General features: G+C 44.6%; 1 long non-coding RNA gene across 21 annotated transcripts in view; it reads left to right on the forward strand.

The window, feature by feature from the left end:
• The window catches only part of LOC309442709, a 70,904-nt gene that overhangs the window by 33,610 nt on the left and 17,875 nt on the right, over positions 1-19,419 (forward strand). For 13 of the 21 annotated variants that reach the window (XR_014184657.1, XR_014184658.1, XR_014184660.1 and 10 more), the window contains 2 exons: positions 5,135-5,275; positions 7,062-8,667. The exons of 4 other annotated variants lie outside the window; for them this stretch is intronic. This is a non-coding gene — a long non-coding RNA (uncharacterized lncRNA). Of the gene's footprint in view, positions 1-5,134; positions 5,276-7,061; positions 8,668-19,419 lie in introns of those variants that run through there. 4 more of the 21 variants (XR_014184669.1, XR_014184672.1, XR_014184674.1 and 1 more) reach the window with 1 other exon arrangement.

Consider the following 19,419-nt stretch of genomic DNA (forward strand, 5'->3'; position numbering starts at 1 on the left):
TAGGGCCTGATCCAAAGCAACCAGCCTGGAGTAGGTGGCTGTTTTCATCCTAACACCTTGTTCATCTTAACTGGAAGCAACTTGTGTAGGCAGAGTAGTGCCTTGTGGCAGCCCTGTCCTTTCACATGCTCCCGTTCCATGAAGCAGGCAAACTTTTGGTCAGAGCGAATAGCTTCCACGTAACTGTTTTTAGAACCACGGCCGCAGGCTGAAACAGCAGCTCTGAACACGCGCTGCCCCGGGAGAGGCTCCGTGCTGCTGTGCAGCTGTTGTGGGAGCCGGGAGGACGTGGGGCTCCAGAGGGGACGGCCGCATGTGCTTGGGCAGCCCTTGGCGGTCAGCAGTCCCTCCTCAAGTCAACTTCTGTTTAGGTGATAGTTTGTTTTGTTGTTTTTTTTTTTTTTTTTTTTTTTTTTTTTTTTTTTTTTTTTTTTTTTTTTCCAGAAAGTCACTTGATAGGGTGTAATCCTGTAAGATGCTCAGCAAAGAAGTTGATATGGTAAAGTATTTCTGCAGATGCTTAATTTTCAGTGAATAAGTAGTCCTTTTATGTGGGTGGGAGCACTCATGTGCTTAAAGTTAAGCACGTGCTTAAGTGCTTTCTTGGATCAGGGCCAAAATGCTAATGTGCTGGAGGTTCCATTGCTTTCTCAAGTAACAGGCAGTGTTCAGGACCCTCGTATGGACCCTGGGCCTGCAGGATTACTGAAATATACCCATGACTGACACGTATTAGACACTTATGTTCTTAAAATTTTCATTTTCAGCAAAAAATTCGTGAGTTTTTGCCACACTGTGACTTTTACACTTTGTGCACAAGAATAGTCCTTAACCAGGTCTGTGGCAGACTTGAAGAAAAATCTATTTGCCAACTTCAAAATGGTTTTATTTAACAGGATATTTTATTTTTCTGTTTGTGAACAAAAAAGCTTCCTGCAGCATCTTCTGCTCTGATTCCACCACCTTATCTGTAAACTCTTTCTGCTGCACTTCTGGAAGAAAATAAGCCTTTGGGCACCACTAAGATGTTAAATTCAGACTACTGTGAGTCTCTTGTGTGGTGTTGCAGTAACTGATAACAGTCTGCTTTGATGACAGTGCTGGTAGCAAGCACAGGGACACATGTTGGAGATGTGATGGGGTGTGCACCTGTCTCGGGCAGGGGCACGAGGTCTTCCCCTGTGGCAGCCCCCTTGGTGGCTGTGCTAATCACCACAAGTGACACTCGCCATGCCCGGCAGGCTGAGGAACGTCGCTGGGTGTTGTGAGTCTAAATACACAGCTGCTTCTCAAATTATAATGCAGAGGTTCAGAGGTCAGCGCAGTAAAAGCAGATAAAATTATGCTTTCCACCACAACCACGCCACATCAAAATGGTGAACTGTTTGTTTTATAGTGGGTCTGTCAAGCTATTTGCCTCTACTATAGCAAATGTTATTTTTTTCAGATCAGTTGTAGTGCTTTAAAAATAAAGGGGTTCGATTTCCAAATATCATGCTAGAAATTTCTTTCTATCCACTGTTATTCAGCCACTGCTGGAAAACAGGGCTTTTTAGACTTTAAAGTGTTTGCTCGGTGGTCAGCCTGGAATGAGGTGGCCCAGCTTGGAGGTTTGGCAGCCGCGGGGTTGGCAGTGCTGCAGGGTCTGTCTGCTCCAGCCCCGCTCTTTGTGGGCACAGCGGCCCCTGGGCTCTCCCTGGTACCTGGGGCTCAAAGCTGAGCTGTGGGCAGACAGCTGTACGCATGATGAGCCATCTAGGTTAATAACCTGGGCAATGATGCTGTTGGACATTCTGTGCATTGCTACTGTTTCTGTTTAGCAAATAGGGCAGATCTTCATCCTGCATGCACCATCCGTTCGCTTTTCTCAAAGCTGAGTGATTCTGTTTCCACTCACATCTTCTGTCAGTCTTTTGCCATCAGCAATGGTTTTCAAAGGACCTGTGTAAGTATTGCTGTCCTCTCTTCGCAACTGTGGAGTGCAACTCTCAGATGCTTTCCTCCAGAATGGATGGTGCCAAGGAAACTGGGTGTTGCTCCTTGTTGATTTGTGGTGGTGCCCTCTGTCAGAGCTCAGAATACTTCTGAACCTCTTGATCTTAAGGGTTTATCCAAGATGGACCTGTTCAAGGACATGAATTTTGGGACAGTCCTTTGCCAAGCTGGTGCCTGGACTGTATGCTGTTACTCATGTAAGGAGCCAGCACTCAGTATGAGCTCAGACTGTCTGCTTCTCCCCCTTGGCCCTAAGAGGAATTTAGCAGGGTAATACTTCTCGAGCTGTCAATCCCCATCACCATAGGGCAAACAGGAATAGCTGGAGGGAACACAAAGTTCCCAGGGGTGCTTTAAGCCCTGGGACCACGGAGACTTCCCATGGGCAGTGGTGCCCACCATAAAGCTGCTCATGAGCATGTTGTTTCACTAGGTCAGATGGCGAGGATGGCTGTTTATTCCTGGTTGGTCTATGGGGCAACATAGGTACAGCCAGAAAAACAGTTTGTCATGAACTGGGTAAATACCTCTAGAACTACTTGTTTGGTCACTCTGTATTTCTTGGGAGGCTGAAGGGAAGAACCTCTCTGGTGTCCTTTCCACTCTGGAATTTGTATTGAACAAGGCATGGGGCTTATAAGAAATTTCCTGAACTAAGAGTGAGAACCAGGCTGGAAAAAACACAAAACAAAACAAAAAACAACATAAAAATTCAAACATGTAGGGTATAGGATGCTTTCTACAGCTTTGACTTGTTGTTTTGTTTTGTTTTGTTTTTCCAGTTCCTCTTTATTGTGAATTGCTTGTTAATTTTTTGTTAAATTCTTCAACCATAACTGTGACCAAAGAGAGGAATGCATTTGACAAGTGCAATAAAGCAACTGTTCCATGTTTATGGCAAGTGCTATACTTCTATGCTATTAATTCAAATTGCCTGGATTCTTATAAAACTGGGACAGTGTAGGATTACCTGCCTTGCTGGAACACAGTTGAAATGGATCATACTACAAAGTAGTACACATCTCCCTATCAAATTTTTAGAGGAAATAATCTTGGAGTCATAGAGTAGGCGTATGCCTCTGGAGGACAACTTGTTTTAGATGCATTTTTGTATCCACTTGGAAGCCTTTAATAGAAAGAATGGAAAAATTACATTAAGTAAAATAGAATAGTTCAGTGTAAAAAGAATAACAGTTGCACTGCATGTGAGGCAATGACACAGTTTGGTGCAGTACTGTACATAAGCAGAGGAGGCACTGGCTACGTGTCTTCAGTAGGGAGTCCTCTCTGAAAAGTGTTGAGAAATATACGTGGGGAAGCTCTCTTAGCACTGAGAAAACACTAGCACTGAAGGCTTCATGGTGAAGGTTCCTTTGAACAGATTTCTGCTGAAAACCAGAGGTGTGTGAATGTTTAGGTTTTTTTCTTCAGTTTGGTGGCTGGACAGGCAAGGAAAAATTATTTGGGGCCAAACAAACTTCTTAGAGATTGCAGGAAAACATTAGTGTGTTCTAAGAACAAAGCACTGCTTCAGTTTCAGGGATTTTTAAACTTTTTTTTTTTTCTAAATAAAAGCAAGAAATCATTTTTTTTACTGTGTAGAATTGAGAAGTTATATACAGCTTCAAGATACCTGTGGGAGGGTGCGTGGGGGGTCTCCACCTCTTTACATGTGGCCTGTGGGGTAAGCATGTGTGTTCCAAAGCTGCTGACACTGTCCTGTGAGCCTGGCAGGGCAGAAGGAGAGTGAGAGTTCAAGTTTCTGTATCTGAAAATAGTTCTGACCACTGAATGAAGGATATGCAGTAGAAAAGCTAACAATGGCCACAGTGAACAGTATCCGAGTTCCCGTGCAGATGTAACTTCAAAATATGGTGTTTTCTGTGACACTGTGGGGGGAGGAATGGGGATGGGGCAGGTTGGACAGCCCCAGATAAGCTGGGAAGGCTCTCCTAGCTAAACCTTGCCCGACACTACTTGCGTTTAGGGTCAGTTCATAAAAGTAACTAAATACTGACTGTTGAATTGAAACACATTTAAGTATGTTTACAGTTTCTTTGAAGCCTGGTCATAAAGATTTTTGGTACTGAGAGAAAGATAAGCTGCTCTGCTGTCACTGGTGTGCTCTACTTGGTCTTGGTGTCCATGGTGCTCTTGGTTACTTCTGGTTGATGACTGCAACCCGATAGCCAGGGCTAAATCTTCAGCATCTTATTGAAGTGACTCTACTGAATAGCACTGGGCTAGTCACCGTGACAAGAATAGCTTCTGCTTGTATTAGGATCTGAGTGGGATCAAGGCACATGGATTTCAGAGGTGGCTGCTTGTGTGGCAAAATGTCTAAATCCCTCTTTTTGGCAGCTCCCCATCTTCAAGGGAAACATCTCTCCTTTGCTGAATTAATTTCCTTGTGATGCCTGTGAGGGGGAAACTGGGTACCTACAGTGTCTAGTGTGTTAGTCTAAGCTCTAAGTACCCACTAAAGGACTTACTATGCAGATGTATGGGTGGCTTCTTGAACTTCACTGTTTAAGTCTTAAATGTCACTTGACCTTGAGGTCAGTGGACCTCACTGTTCATCTTGGACAGGTTCTTTTTTTATTGTCAGACTTCTGTTCTGGAAATGCAGATATGCTCCTCGCTGTCACCCTCACCAGTGACAAATATCAGGCAAACAAAAGGGATTTATTACTAATCCTGCGAAATTAACTTCATAACAGAGTTGATCGACTGAACAAGCAAATATAGCTGTGAAGACAGTGTAAGATATCCTTGTGTGATTTGAGGCAACTTTGTTCTACTGACAAATGCCAAATATTTTCACCTATACTGTTCTGGAACTCATGCATTTTTACTACTGTCTTAATCACTTCAGTGCTGTGGTGCTCACTCAGGTCTTTGAAGTGACTTTTAACACTAGTGACAGAAAGAACAATCCATAGATGCTTTGTAAATATAAACTTGAGGTGTGTGGTACATGTCAGCATCAACCAGAGTGGGTCATTCCCTGCCTGTCATGTTGATTTATTTTTTCCTTGTGCACGAGAAGCAGGCTTGTATTTGGGCTTTTACCTTACACCTGTGTCCTCTCTTTTGAAAATCATGTCCCTACTAATAATTAGCAATTCTGTTCATCCAGGCAGTTCCTGAAGGAACTTTTCTTCAAAGATTTGGGAGAGTAGATCTACAATAATGAAACACTCTGCTGCTTGGGCAGACTTCCTTCCATATGTGCCTTTCTTGGAGTCCACTGTTAGATGCTCTGTGGAGCCTGGGACAAGTAGGTCATCACATGCTATATGTTATTCTATAGCCAATGCCAACTGTAATTTCAAGTGCTCCACACTAATCTCTTCCCTTCATGCATTATTTCCTTGTGCAGCATTAGCAAACCACATGCTGATCCACTGTTGCTTCATGGATTTAGGAAATAATCTACAGGCCCACAATGATGTAAAACATTAAATATTGTTTTAAGTATTGGAGGCGCCATCCTGCCTACACGGTACTTAGGGTGGGCAGCATGCCAGCATGTTTGCTGGCATGTGGCTGAGAAATGGAGCATGCCCGCTCACAGCAAACAAAGCAAAGCCCAGGACAATAAGGCAAGAATGATGACAGACAGAAAAGAGCTGGTTTATGGGTTGTGCTATTTGACCATAATATCAACTTTGGAGACTATACTGTCTGGAAGGCTGAGAGTTTCTTTCTACACTCCTGCCTTACTGCCGGCACCTGCCCATCTGAGGGCAGGCAAGGATGAAAGGAGACTTGATAGGTCTTCCAGGAGCTTGTCAGTTGGTTTTGCATAGCAGGTTTGCACTAGCTGCTTAATACTTATTAGCTCACTCTCAGCATTACCAAATAACACTGGGCTGAATGCGTTTTTTTCTGGATTTGCTTCCCTCTTTCTCTTTGTGACAGTAAAAAGCCTGTATGTGAACATGTGGGGAGAGCTGGGGAAGCCTGTGTGCTGCATGTGGGACTGACGGGGTGGGAGTCACTGGCTGGTAGGAGCCGTGAGCACAAGTGTGGGAGCTGGGAATGGCACTTTCACCGGCATCTTGGGAATGATGCTTCAAGGCTCCTGCGTGTGTGTGCAGGGAGCACAGGCGGGGTACTGTCTGCTGCACCGTTTTGGGAATGATCTGTGGAGAGCCTGTGTGCAGACACCTCCGATCTGTGCATTTTATTTCTGCTCCAGAGGACTCGATTGTCTCTCCAGCCCTTCCCATGGAGTGGCTCATCTGCACTCTGTGCTAGTTGTTCTAGCTGATGTGCAGGGAGTCCTGATGGGCTGCTCATCAGCCCTTGGCTTCCAGCAACAATTCTGTGCCTAGGCTCACCTCCAGCCAGGACCAGTTAGGAGAGAGGATGTTTTTTCTTTTCCTTCCGTTGACTTGGACCAAAGGGCTGTGAGTAACCACAGGGAGTCATACTGTTTCCATATTGAAAAGCTGCAGTTTTATTATGTCAACCTAAAAGCTGCAGAACCTCTGCTGGTAGCAAGTGTGGTGTGTGCAACTGCTCACCCCTCTGAGCCCAGCCTGCCCAGCTGTGTGCATCTGCCAGGCATAAACTGTGCTGTGTCCACTGCCTAACGACTGGAGACCTTGTTGTTACCTGGTGTGATTCAGATGTTGGGAAACCAGCAGTCACCTTGAACTTACTGATCACTACATCAGCTCTGGTCTTTGCTCTCAAATTCCTTGGGAATCTGAGCACACATCTTTTGCAAGGTGGTCCTGCACATCTGAACTCATGGCGCAGTGAGTCAGGTTTCAGCAAGGAAAAGCTTGAAGTACTGTTGTAAGCATCTACCCATGAACTACATCATTTTAGTACAGTATATTACAGTGTCTGTATGGAACAGATAAAAGGGTTGCCCGTGAATACCGTTGGTACTAATGAACATGGTATTAATGCAGCAAAGGTATGGCTTATTTATATACCCACCCTTTAATACATGTGAATGTGCTATTTCTGTGAGAACTTGCAAAGCCACAAGCTATATGAACTTGGATGCCACACACTTCTTAATGCATTATTTCTCCTTTTGTCTGTAGATCCTTCTGACACCAAATGACGCAAGAGCTTCAAAGACATACCACGACTTAAATCTGTCCTTCATGCTTTCGCTTCCTTCATCATCTTGCTGTGTTAAAGCCAGCCTGTTGCTGGCTCTAGATTCAAGCTTTTAAATATAAGCAGATTATAACAGATCATGCTACCTGGCCTAGCTGAGCTGGAAATAGGCCCCTTGTCTCATTGAAAAGCAGGTTTCTCTCTTACACTGGACTCAGACTCCTCATTTGCCTTGAAATATTTCTCACTGTTCCCACTTCCCAAGTTACAGTTTATTTAATCAAATACATTAGTTCTTATTTCCAAAACCTCCTATATCTCAGAGGGCATAGAAACAGATTACAAGTGTGACTGTAATATAGGTAAGGTACCTGATCTAATTTTAATGTGATTGGCACAGATGATTTGCTGAAATTGCATTCTTCTCTAAGAGATGAAAACAAGCCTTGCAGAGTATTGGTGTGCGGTCTTGGGGCTTTTATAGGGCACAGATGAGACTCCTGAATTTTTCTCCTTAGATGCTTGTCTGTGTTTGCTCAGATTCTCTTTTGGAGAGTTGCTGTAACTAGTTAAGTTGGAAGGAGAAAAAGAAAACAAAACAAACAAAGCAGAAATGCAACTTAGCTACAACCCCCTAAATGCAGTACTAGAATTTTTAAACGTAGCTGCTGAACAAGATAAGAGATATGCAAGTGATACCTTCCATTTCTGCTTGTCCCAGTATGCTGCTCCTTCCCTTGCTGGCCAGCGGCAGGCAATGGTCTCCTGTCATGGTCAAGTTCCCAGTGGGTCAGAGTTCAATGAGATTAACTCTTGAGCATATGCAGTAGGCTTGACAAAATGGAGAGCAAAAGGAAGATACCACTATAAGGATATATATGTTGTCTGTAAATATAGAGTCACCTTTTCTTTCACTGAGCTGTGACTAGTGAAAAGATCCATGCTAGGTTGTGTCTGAAGAAGATACTCCCTCATTTAACTGCCCATATACATTGTTTCAGCCTGAGCATCCGCACTTCGCTTCTGGTGTGTTGGAAGAATGTGATAATGTGTAAAACTGAAAGTTATGTGTGAAAGTCATGAAGATGCACAAAATGATGTAAAACTGAAAGTTATGTGTGAAAGTCATGAAGATGCACAAAATGATGTAAAACTGAAAGTTATGTGGGAAAGTCATGAAGATGCACAAAATGATGTAAAACTGAAAGTTATGTGGGAAAGTCATGAAGATGCACAAAATGATGTAAAACTGAAAGTTATGTGGGAAAGTCATGAAGATGCACAAAATGATGTAAAACTGAAAGTTATGTGGGAAAGTCATGAAGATGCACAAAATGATGTAAAACTGAAAGTTATGTGGGAAAGTCATGAAGATGCACAAAATGATGTAAAACTGAAAGTTATGTGGGAAAGTCATGAAGATGCACAAAATGATGAAATTCCATGGACAGAAGGATTTTGTTAAATGGACTTTAAAAATTCTCATCAATATAATTTTAATGTGGTTTAGTTTTGTTTTGTTTTCCTTTAATGACTTATTCATATGATAAGAAGATGTTTCGTTCCACCAATAAAATGGAGCATTAACTTGGAGTACTGGATTACTCACAGCAGAAACATGGCTGTTATGTGCGAAGTTTCTATGTTCTGCCAAGGTCAATTTGTGGGGGCTGAGACAAAACTGTTTCCTAAACTGTGAAAGTGATCCTGGGTACCCAGCCTCCTGGAATGCCTGGAGGTTTTATGGATTCCTCTCGCAGGGTATCTGCTAGTGCAGGCTCCCTCTTCCTGCCTGCGTCACTCTCCTGAGGCTGACTTTTAAGAAGGGAAAGCACCGCTTTGTTTTGACTCTCAGTGTTGTTTTCTGACTCCTTGTTGGCTTCCAGAGGGAACACTTACAGCAGCCTTTACTGTAGATAACTAAGGCAAAAAGGACTTCAGGTACTGGACAAGATGAATGTTTACAGACTCATGTTTGAATATGACAGCAAACCCACAATAGGATTTGGGGGATGTTGGCTTATACTCAAATCTACTTTCATAACACCTAAGAAAGGTGTTACCTGCTGTCAAGTGTTCAGTGACAGTCCTGCTGGTGACGGGGTGGGCACTGCACATGCTGTTGTGCACGTACAGCCTGTGGTGATTCGCAGCCCACGGGGAGGTGCAGTGACCAGGCACAGTGTGGCCTGGGACCCTCGCTGCCCGTGACCAGGTTTGGGGACTGACAGGCTCACATGAGTAACTACTTGAAGCCAAGCCAAGAGGCAGAGTTAAACCCAGGCAGCTGTAAGTGACTCTAATTTGTCTCACTCCTTAGGTGAGGACCCTAATTTGAGAAGGGCTGGTGAAAGGTCTTGTGTCATTCAGGTGGTGGAAACAAAAGATCACAAAATGGGTTTTGACATGGGGCTGAGGATCTGCAGTGGGCTTGTTCTTCTCACCAATTCGGAGGGGAGATGTGATTTCTGGTCCTATGACCAGGCAGGTCTCAGTGGTGCCTGAAGCTTACTGGAAAGATCACTCTGGAGGGCATCTTCCAAAGCACCAGGTGTTGCCCCTGTGTCAGGCTGACTTTGCATTTCCCCCCTGTAGTTCATGAAGTGCTGCTGGCTTGGCCCTGCTTGCCCAGCAGGTGACCACAGCCTCAGCCACGGCTTCCAAGTTCTGGTGGCTCAGAACAGAGCATGCTCTGGGAAAGCTTGCTGTGAGATGCATGCACCAAAGTGAAGGTGGCAGAGTGGTTTCTTTACCTGCTTGAAGCGGTGCATTTACAAGCCATGTCTGTTTATGAACATGCTTTATAGAAGAATGTGGAAGACTAGTAGGATTAAGGTGATGAGCAGCTTTATCTTTCTAGGTGCTGCTTATGTGCTATTTTGCTCTATGTAATGTAACCCCTAAGGTTGTTTAATGCATCTCCTTGATGCTGACTGGGAACTAGTCTGACTTAAATTCAGGGGTCATATGCGACTATGGAGAGTTTGCATGTCTTACAACACAAAACCAATCCTTGCCTCTGCAGAAGTGAAGAGCTGTGCTGACTGCACAAAGGTGGCCACGCTGGTGTGGCACACAAGTTGACTAGAGTGAGCCTTGATCATGGAGATAATGGTTCCTCAAGGACAAGACTCACCAGAGCTGTCTTAAATAGATCATAGTCTTTGAGATAAATCCATTCTCTGTCTGCGAGGCAGATGAAGTTGGAAATATGGGCTCAGGGTGAAGTGGGGGAATCGCACTTGAAGAGTCAGACCCAAATTATATTCCTAAATCTTCATTTATCTGCCTTCTGATGTTTGAAATAATTCACGCTTTGTCTGTGCTATATAGGATGTTCATTCAGGGACATCTGGCTTTGCTGGGATTTCCAGGCTTTCACAGTGTAGCTGTCAGGCTTGGGTCCTGGGAGGGTCTGTCTTAGGGCAGGACCTGAAGATGAAGGTTCTGTGTTAAGTACCAAAATTTAGTACCAAATTTCAGTCAGACCTAGAAGGAAACAGCAGTGAGCAGAAAGATATCTTCCCTCAGCCGAAATAGTTGCTCTTTTCAGAGCTGCAAATAAGACGTTGCCGGAACTCCCTGAACTTGCTTTAAAGTACAGCTGAGATCTCAGTAGATCTTGGGTCTAATGTATTTACTGTCTGAACAGAAACACAATGCACTATAGCCTCACCCTAATTTTATCTGTATCAGCTGGAGCAGAAGCAAGAAAAAACAAAATTAATATCTGAATAAACAGCCCATTAACTTGATGACAACTGTTGTTCTCCATTTCAGGGTCCAAAAAGCAGCCTGGGCAGTGAGCTAATGAGAACACCAGAGATGTGCGGACTTGGGGGAGGTGGGGGGTAGAGAAGAAAACAGAACAAACACTCTTTTTGTAGCTTGGAGCTGAGGGGATTCAGCCAAAGGTTAATTGCTTTCTACCCTAAAATGCTGTGAAGTGTTGCTGCATGGTGTCATACAGCTGCTTCATTCCAGCCCTGGGGTGTCTGTTTCAGTGGTGGGTGGCATAAGCCAATATCCTTTTCTTAACCGCACGGGGGTGTTGCGAGGTCTCTTTGGTTAAGACTTCCAAAAATCTGGTAGAGCTTGGCTGATATTGTTTAGGATGTCACTGCACTATGGAAGCAGCGAGCAAAAATACCAAACGAGCAGCCTTTCTGTCTCCTTGCCTCTCCCTCACTGGCAAAAATGCGGGGAGGGAGTGAGTGGTAAATTCTTGATGGATGATCCCAGAGGAGCTGGGGACTCAAGGAAAGGGGCAGACTATCACTCTGTGGCCACCTGCTTGTGCAACAAGCATGTTTGCTGCCTTCACTGCCAGTGGCCAGTCAACTGCCCAATTCTGGGTGCTTGCTCAGAAGTGGGGGTGCTGACCTCTTATGCAAGCCATCTTCTCCCTACCAACATCCTTCAGCCCCAAGGAAATTGTGGAAACATCAAAGCATTTTGAGAAAAATGATCAGGGGCAATAACAGGCTGTAGCTGAGACGTGAGGGTAGGCCCAACAATCCAGGCCTGCAGCCACCTGGTACACAGGGAAGGGGAATGGAGCTTTTGTGTTCATCACATCTGCCTTGCAACTGCTTCTCTTGCCTCATCATCTCCCAACAACATGGAGAGGAGGTCTGTATGCAAGACCTCCATTCTGACTGTATGGCCACCTTTGTAATAAAAGGGAGAGTCCTTTTGTTTCCCACTTGCACTTAACTTGGTTCCAGTAACTTGCTGCTTGCTCTTCATTAGGAATTTTTCTTTAGGGGATGTAAGTTCATTGTTTTCTCTGGCTCATCTTTAGACTATAGGACAAAAGATGCTACAGGAATTAAAAGGTAAGTACAGAAAGGAAGTCTGGAAGAGACTTAAGAATTAGAGGAATATAAAGTCATTCACAGAAGACCTGGCCATCTCAGGATGGTAACAGGATGGGTTAGATTCAGACACTGAACTACAGGTTTGTGAAGTGAGAGCCGTTAGGGTCCCATTATGGTCAACTTGCTGTACAGCAGCCTAGGAGCGTTTACGGCATTTGTATGTTCTCATCTTTACCGGACCTCTGCTGCTGGTGCATATATGTGGAATAACAAATCCTGCAATTTTCCAAGTACTTTCAGGTTGAGACTCTTAGACACTTGGAGTAGACCTCCAGTTGTGTGGAGAGCACTGAGTCTGCCATCTGTTGTGTTCTTCCTAAACCCTGCTGGTTGCTTTTGCTTGTCACCCAGTATGGTTGAGAGAGCCAGATCTAGGAGAGTCTAATAGTAAACTTCATCTTAATGTCACCTTTGTCTCTTAGCCAGTGTTTCTTGTGTGAACTTCAATTTTAGTGATCCAATCTGTTATTCCTTGGACTTTCTTTCCATGCACAATTTTGTCATGCAGCTTCCCCACTGTGCAGGACTTAGAGCAATAAAATAACGTTCTACTAGACTGAGGCTGTTATGACAGCTTGGAAGTCTCCTGCTGGTTGGTGGGAAACCAAAATTCTTAAAAACACAGGAAGGGGGAGAAATTGCCCTGTACGGTTGTGCAGTCCTGTGGCACTGACTAGGTTTCTCTGCCTGGAGGTCATCATGGTGGAAGAGAATTAGAAGAGAATTTTGGTTAGAAGGGCCCTACAAACAATCATCTAGTCCAACTCCAGTTGACACTTGCATGATTAGATGGAAGTAAATGGAAATCATTCTGGTCTCTGACCTATCTGTAGAGTGGATAGAGCAGATAAGTTTCTGACTTCAGTGTTCGAAGGGGAAGTCCCAGTATTGCAAATGATTCTGCTAATATCACTTCTGTGGCCTGCTTGTCACTGTTTCTCCTTCCTGGTTATTCTGCTGGTTTCCTTGTGAACATTTTTTCCTTGTGCTTTCAACAGCTATTTTACTTCATGACCCCACATCTTAAGTTTATCATATATAGGATTTAAATTCATTACCTGTTTTTACTAGCTAACGACCTTCTCTAATTGGATTCTGATGATTTCACAGTGGCTGGTCCAGATGCAGGATGAGAAAAACTTACAGGTTGGGTCTATACTGGAATCTGCCTGTACAGGAGGGCAAATAAATCAGAGGAATAATTACTTGATTAGTAAAAGTTTATAGCTCAGGACTATATGCCTGAACCTCAATTAAGCTACAAAGCTGCATGAGTGGAAAGGATGCATTGTAGCAGCGCTTGTGTGAAAGGATTTTAACTTCCACTGCCATTGCTGAGTAGGTGTGAGCACGATGCTTCCCCCCGTGGTGTTTGCTGTGGCAGCTGCAAAGAGCAGCAATAGAAACTCTCTTCCTCGGGAAGGCTGAGAGCCCTGACCTGCTGCAGCAGCACCAGCCGCCTGGCACCATGTGCAGTGGTGGGTTTTTTCCTTGAATGTGGGTGCGTGTGGAAAGAACTTTCTCTAAAAGTCTGTGAAAACTTAGTGTTCTTTCCTGGCTCCTGTGTAGCCAGGATAGCATGGCTGAAAACTGGCTGGTTTGCATCTCAGTGCAGGCATCCTGTTCATTCATGTTTCTGATAATGTCATGGGGCTACCATATCCAATTGTCTAGATATTACAACTTCTAACTCTGTCTTGTGAGTATTTTCTAGTAAGGCTTGGATTATTCATAAGGCTGTTGTCACTGGCAACAGATGCTGCCCTGAAGAATAAGCTTTCTGCCATGGAAAACCTGTCTTTGGTGCCTCTCTGAAATTCTACCTTGAACAAAGGAGTACTCTAGCCAAATTCTCATTAACTCTGTCTTGGTCACTGTAAAGCATGACTGTCTCCTCTTGATCTTGCTAATGTTTTCTGGCTGAAACTGAGTGGTAATATAAAAACCACCTAGCCTATTTCTGTACTACTAACTTGTGCTTGAGCAAGTGTGTGCTCATTTAATGCTGGAGCTTGACTATTTTGAATGCTCAGCTTGGGTAAGGCGGAAATGTTTCCTCTGTAATTTTTATACTGAATGACAGGATGCTCTGAGAAAGCCCTGCAGGCTTTGTTAGTGCCTCTTCCTATCTCAGTCATGTGTGCACGGCTCACCCTGCAGGGCTGTGCACCCCGTCTGGTTCCACCCAGCTGCAAAAAGGCAAAGTGTAGGATCACAGCACTGTTCCAGATAATCGAGCTTTTTTCCAGACTTAATCCCCCTCAGGAAGAAGATGCAGGAAACAGGGGAACTGGGCATGGGTGTGCTTTGGGCCCTCATTTGCCCTCCATGTAGATCTCTTCCCCTCTGTTTCTGACAATGAAAGAACAGGCTCCAGTTGGACTGCTTCTAGAGAATAATCTTAACCTGCGTGATGCTCAGGCAGCTGACAATCAAAATTGGAGCACGAACAACCCATAGTGTTTGGTAGGCTGGATAAATGGCCACTGAGAAACCTGCTGCTTATCTGGCAGCAGAGTGCCTGGAAGCCAGTGGTACAGCTGTCTTCTTACAGCACAGAGCTGCTGTTCCTGCTGCCCGGTGTCCGTAACCCTGGCAAGCCCTCCCGTGAGCTGCCTGGTGAGGGCTGGCTCCTCCTGGCTGATGTGCAGGCAAGGTGGGTAAGCAGGTGCCAGGTTCAGGTGGGAGTGCTCCTCAGCCCTGGGTGAGTGGAGGAGCTATCCTGGGGTTACTGCAAGCTTTCTGTCCCCAAGGTAGTGCTTTCATCCCTCCCTACCTCTGTTTCAAAGTGCAAACAATGTGAATAGGCCTTTGCAGTTTTGCCATATGTAGAGTGGTTTAACCACATTTTCAACAAGTTTTTAATATGTGTTCTGCTTTTGAAGTCTACTGCAAACAGGATGATGTACTCTCTGCTTGTGTTTGAGCTGAGTATTGCAAATAAGATGAATCTCTCTCTGCATTTCAGTACAATAGAGAACTGTAAGTTTTACTAGAAGAAACTTGTATGAGTCTGCAGGATTGCCTAAACTTTTAGGGAAAACTACAGCCCATGCTACCAATGGTAGAGTTGCGTGGTATCACTCTCCTGTTTTCTTTTCCCTGCTTGCCTTCTGGCCTAACTGAAGGTGCTGAAGCTGACTTGTTAGTTTGCAAGGTGCATGGTCACTGAACCTGTAGTAGGGCTGGGGAGAGGGTTTGTGATAGTACTTTCATGGCTCTATTAGCAATACTATGTATGAGTGAGTTAGTAGAACAGTGTTGTTATGAGCCACCTGCCTGCAACTGCAGTTGCTCAGTAGCCTCAAAATACACTTTGAAGTCAGCTCTAGTAGAGCTGACCCTAGTAAGTTCTTGGCTTTTATTCACAGAACTGTTGCACAAACTTAACATGAAATGCTATCTTGGAGTCCTGGATCTTGTCAATGAAGCATGTGGGAAGCCTGAAAGATTTTGCAGGGTCTGAGAGATCTCCAAAGTAGCGTTAGACTTTTGTGACTATTTCATGGGAAACGAATCTTTCCTTGTTTCTTTTTTCCACTTGATAATACCATTAAATTCATTTTCTGCAAACCTGCTTTCAACTGTCTGCCTAATTTATACTGGAAGTAATTGGACACACCTAATGAAAAGCATAGTGGAATTTTGCTGTGAACTGCAATGTTCTCTTCAAGTCACTGGTCCCTTCCATTTGATAATTGTCATAACAGCAGTTAAGTAACCTGACTTCTCCCCCTCTCCCCCCACTGCCAGTGATGAAAGCTTAAAATGAGTCTTCAGGACAGTAACTCTTCTCTAAAGTTTCCTTAACACAACAGCATTTATTACTTTCTTAATGTCTTGCTATCTGACATTAGACTGCTGCTCAGCCTTCAGAGAGCTCTCACTGGAATAGTTCACCATGGCAAGGGCTTTAGGCACTTAAGGACTTCTGCTTATCTTGTTGAGGAGTCCAAGGGGATCATGGTGATCCTGTTTGTTTAACTGCAGTCTTCTTGTATAGAGACAATGTTCATCTACTCTCAAATCCATAGTATATTAATATTGTGTACTTATCTACTCATTCCATAATGGGATCCTGGTCCATACCCAGAGCAGTAGCATTTCTGGGCAACAGAAGTACTTATTCCGGTTGCAGGTCTTCCTCACAGCCCCTGGCATGGCAAGTGCCACATGTAATGTGTGTTGAGTTCTCCTCCCTCTTCCACAGGGTTCACTGAATACTGACTTTCTTGTGTTTTGTTTGTGAAGGCATCTCAATCATGTAGACTTCTTCGGCCTTCTGAAAGGTTGTGGTGATGTGTAGATGCCCATGAGTGGCTTTTGAGCACAGAAGGCACAGCAGAGCTGTTGGCGGTGAGCTTGTTGGTGCCATCTACCAGCTAGTGTAGTGGTGGGTGCTCTGAGCTTTGCCCTGGCTCTATGGACAAGTGTCTCTGCCTGGGCCCATCCTCTGCACTTGGGTCCTTCTTGCAACTTCTTGCAAGAGATCTGCTGACACAATAAAGTGTATGTCCTGGTTACATCATGAAGGCCCATGAGCCTAAAGCATCTGACTAATCAACCCAGAGATGTCTGCTATGGCTGTGTCCAAAACAAGCTTTGCACTACTTCTTTCTCTAAGACCTTGGTGTGTCTCAAACGTCCATCATGTCTTTCAAGCAGATGGAATAATCTGAAGCACCAAGGGATTGCAGCTGGGTCTAACACGGGCTTGCCAGGCAGCGAGGCCAAGTCACTCCACCATCCGCAAGAGTAACCGCAATGAGTCTGTTTGGGGAAGGTCAAGAGCCAAGCAGCAGACGTGCAAATGCTCAGCAGCCTGTGTTAGGCTGCAACCCCCCCTACTCTTTCCAACACAAAAGCTGTAGGGCAAGCCCACCTCCGAGGTACCGCTCATAGCAACAGCCCTTCAAAGACTTAGTAAGTAGTGTTGCTTGTCATTTAGCTCAGCAGGCTGCGTCCTTCAACTCCTATGGCTGTCCTCTCTCTTCAGAAACAGTGTCCTGATAATGCTTCCAAAGAAAAAACTGGATTTGTCCCTTCAGAGGTGTGAAGTTAGGCCTTGATATTCCTTTTCCATGTGGTTGGTGTATCCCTGAATGGTGCAGGTGTTGCTGCCCCCCCAGTTCTTGAGGCAGCTGAAGGAGGGCTGAGAGCTTGGCCAAGGGGGCTTCTTGTCTCCAGAATCAAACTCTTGATGGAAACAGATGCCTTGTCTCATCTCTTAAGACAAACCAACTTTGCCTGTAAGTGCATTAAAACAACAACAACAAAAACCAAACACCACCAAAACCAATGTGGTTCTAAGGTTTTTAAAGTCACCAACTGGTATAAACTTACATAGGGCAGACTTATGCTAAAGGGTCTGGTCCCAGAAGGCTTTTTAAGCCATCAAGAGAGCTGGAAGGCGTTTGGTCTGCTACAGTAAAGCTTGGTCTCTGCAAGAGCTTCTGCTCCATATTCAGTCCATCAAGGCTCTTAGTCTGTCCATAAGAGAATAGCTGTAATGTTATGAATTATTATCTTTAGCTATTCTGCTTAGTGGGTTTACAGGAGCTTTTTGAGTCTGCTTTTAATGTACTTGTGTTGGTGGGGATTCTGAGTGGAATTACATGCCCAGGCTTTCAGATAACTACTGTAAATACACAGATCCACTCTAGTCTCTTACTTCACAGTAGCAGCTGCTGCAGTATTACAGAAACTTCATAGCTTTGACTGCATCTTATTAGTTCAGCACACTATTAATACCCCAGCAGCCTTTTGTATTAGTTTCCACACTTAATATTGGTTCTCCTTCCTTCTTCCCTGCCCTCCTCCCCCTTCCCGCTTCCACACTCAGTGATTAAACTAAATTCATCTTGGGGCTGTTTCATTTAAGATGCCCTTGCTGCCCACACCAAAGAGGGGAATGATGCTGGAAGCAAAACAGTTGTGCTAACAGTCACCAGGTATATTTAGTGGCAGTGTCATCTGACATGCATTTATTGCTCAGAACTAGCATCTTTCTGCTTCCATATGGAGCATTTGTAGCACTGGCAAAATCTTTCCAGAGAAACGGCTGCTGATTGGCTTTTCTTGTCTATTTGGGGAAGGATCTGCCCTTAAATACTTAGTTATTCCAGTTGCTATAAATGTCGTCAAGCACTTGGCACTATCAGGATGGACTCAAAACTTTACCGAGATGAGTTGGTTGGAATGCACCAAGACCAGGTGAATCCTTGTCTCCCCCAGAGAAATGACTGCACAAGTACCAGCAAGAAAACTAGTGGGTGTAGGTACATCTTGGGCAAGTCACTGCATGAGACTCTAAAATGCAAATTACAGTCTTCCCCTGGAAGTTTTTAGAACTAAATATCACATTATTATGGTTAAGTGGCTCTGCTGAAAAGGCTACAAGATTGAGGTGCATCTTGGCTAATATTTTTTCTTAATGTAAAGAATTTCTATCCCAAATAGAAGCAATGCCTCTTTGTGTATCTCAGTAAGGTGGAGAATACAGGTTGTCTTCTGAGTAGAGACAGGGAGCCAACTTGCCTTTACCAGTCTGAAGAAGTCTCCATCAAGCATTTGGCATAACTTCCCCAGCTGCCAAGTGACTGAACATGGGGCTGACAGCTAATTGTCAGTGAGACGCAGGTCCTAGGGTGGGCAACTCACCAAGGAGAAAAGGTTTTTACTCTTTTGGTTGAGAGTAAAGGTTCGCTACTTGTTTCCAGAGCTCACAAGGTCAGAAAAACATGACATGCAGACAGCTGGCAGAGTACCGAGACATGGGCTGCACCCCAGAGCCTGGGCAGGTTGCTCCCCTCTGAGCTCTGGCTGTGACACCACACACAACTGTGAGCAGCGAGTGGATTCATGCGATACCACCTGGAAACAGGGTGACTTAGGGCAGTCTGAGGGTCTAGGACATTGAAATACCCTCCTGCTTGAAATAGTTTGAATTGATCTATATGGCATGCTGCCAGCCTTCAAGGAGAACTGGGGAGGCCTGGCTACTGGTCAGCAGGCTGGGCCATAGGAAGTTATTAATAGCTGCTCTTCCATGGAAAGAATGAGTTTGGCTTAGATGTACTAGCTAGCAGCTTCACATCACAGCAAGCATATGCTGGACGTCTTGTTTATCAACATTTGAATGAGCAACTTATGTCCTATGGAGAACTTTGAGCCTCATGGCCTGAGGTCTCCTGGCTTTGGCCTTTGAATCCAGGCCGTGTGGTCAGGCTGTGCAGGAGCAGATCTGAAGAAAGGAAGCTGCCAGCTCTTGGTCAGCCTCAGGGTGTGGTGGGTGTTTGTTCTGTTCCTTGGTAAACGTAGGTTCCCTCAGGTTGCCTTATGCGCCATTTCTCACCTATAAGAGTCAGCTCTCTGTCTATGAAGCAGCTTGATTTAAGGACAGAGAAGTAAGGAAGATGCTTTTCCACAAACTGTATTTTTTTTTTTTTAGATAATCCCT

Source organism: Streptopelia decaocto (genome assembly GCF_964273445.1).
Source record: "Streptopelia decaocto genome assembly, chromosome: 7".
In the NCBI taxonomy this organism is placed as follows: domain Eukaryota; kingdom Metazoa; phylum Chordata; class Aves; order Columbiformes; family Columbidae; genus Streptopelia; species Streptopelia decaocto.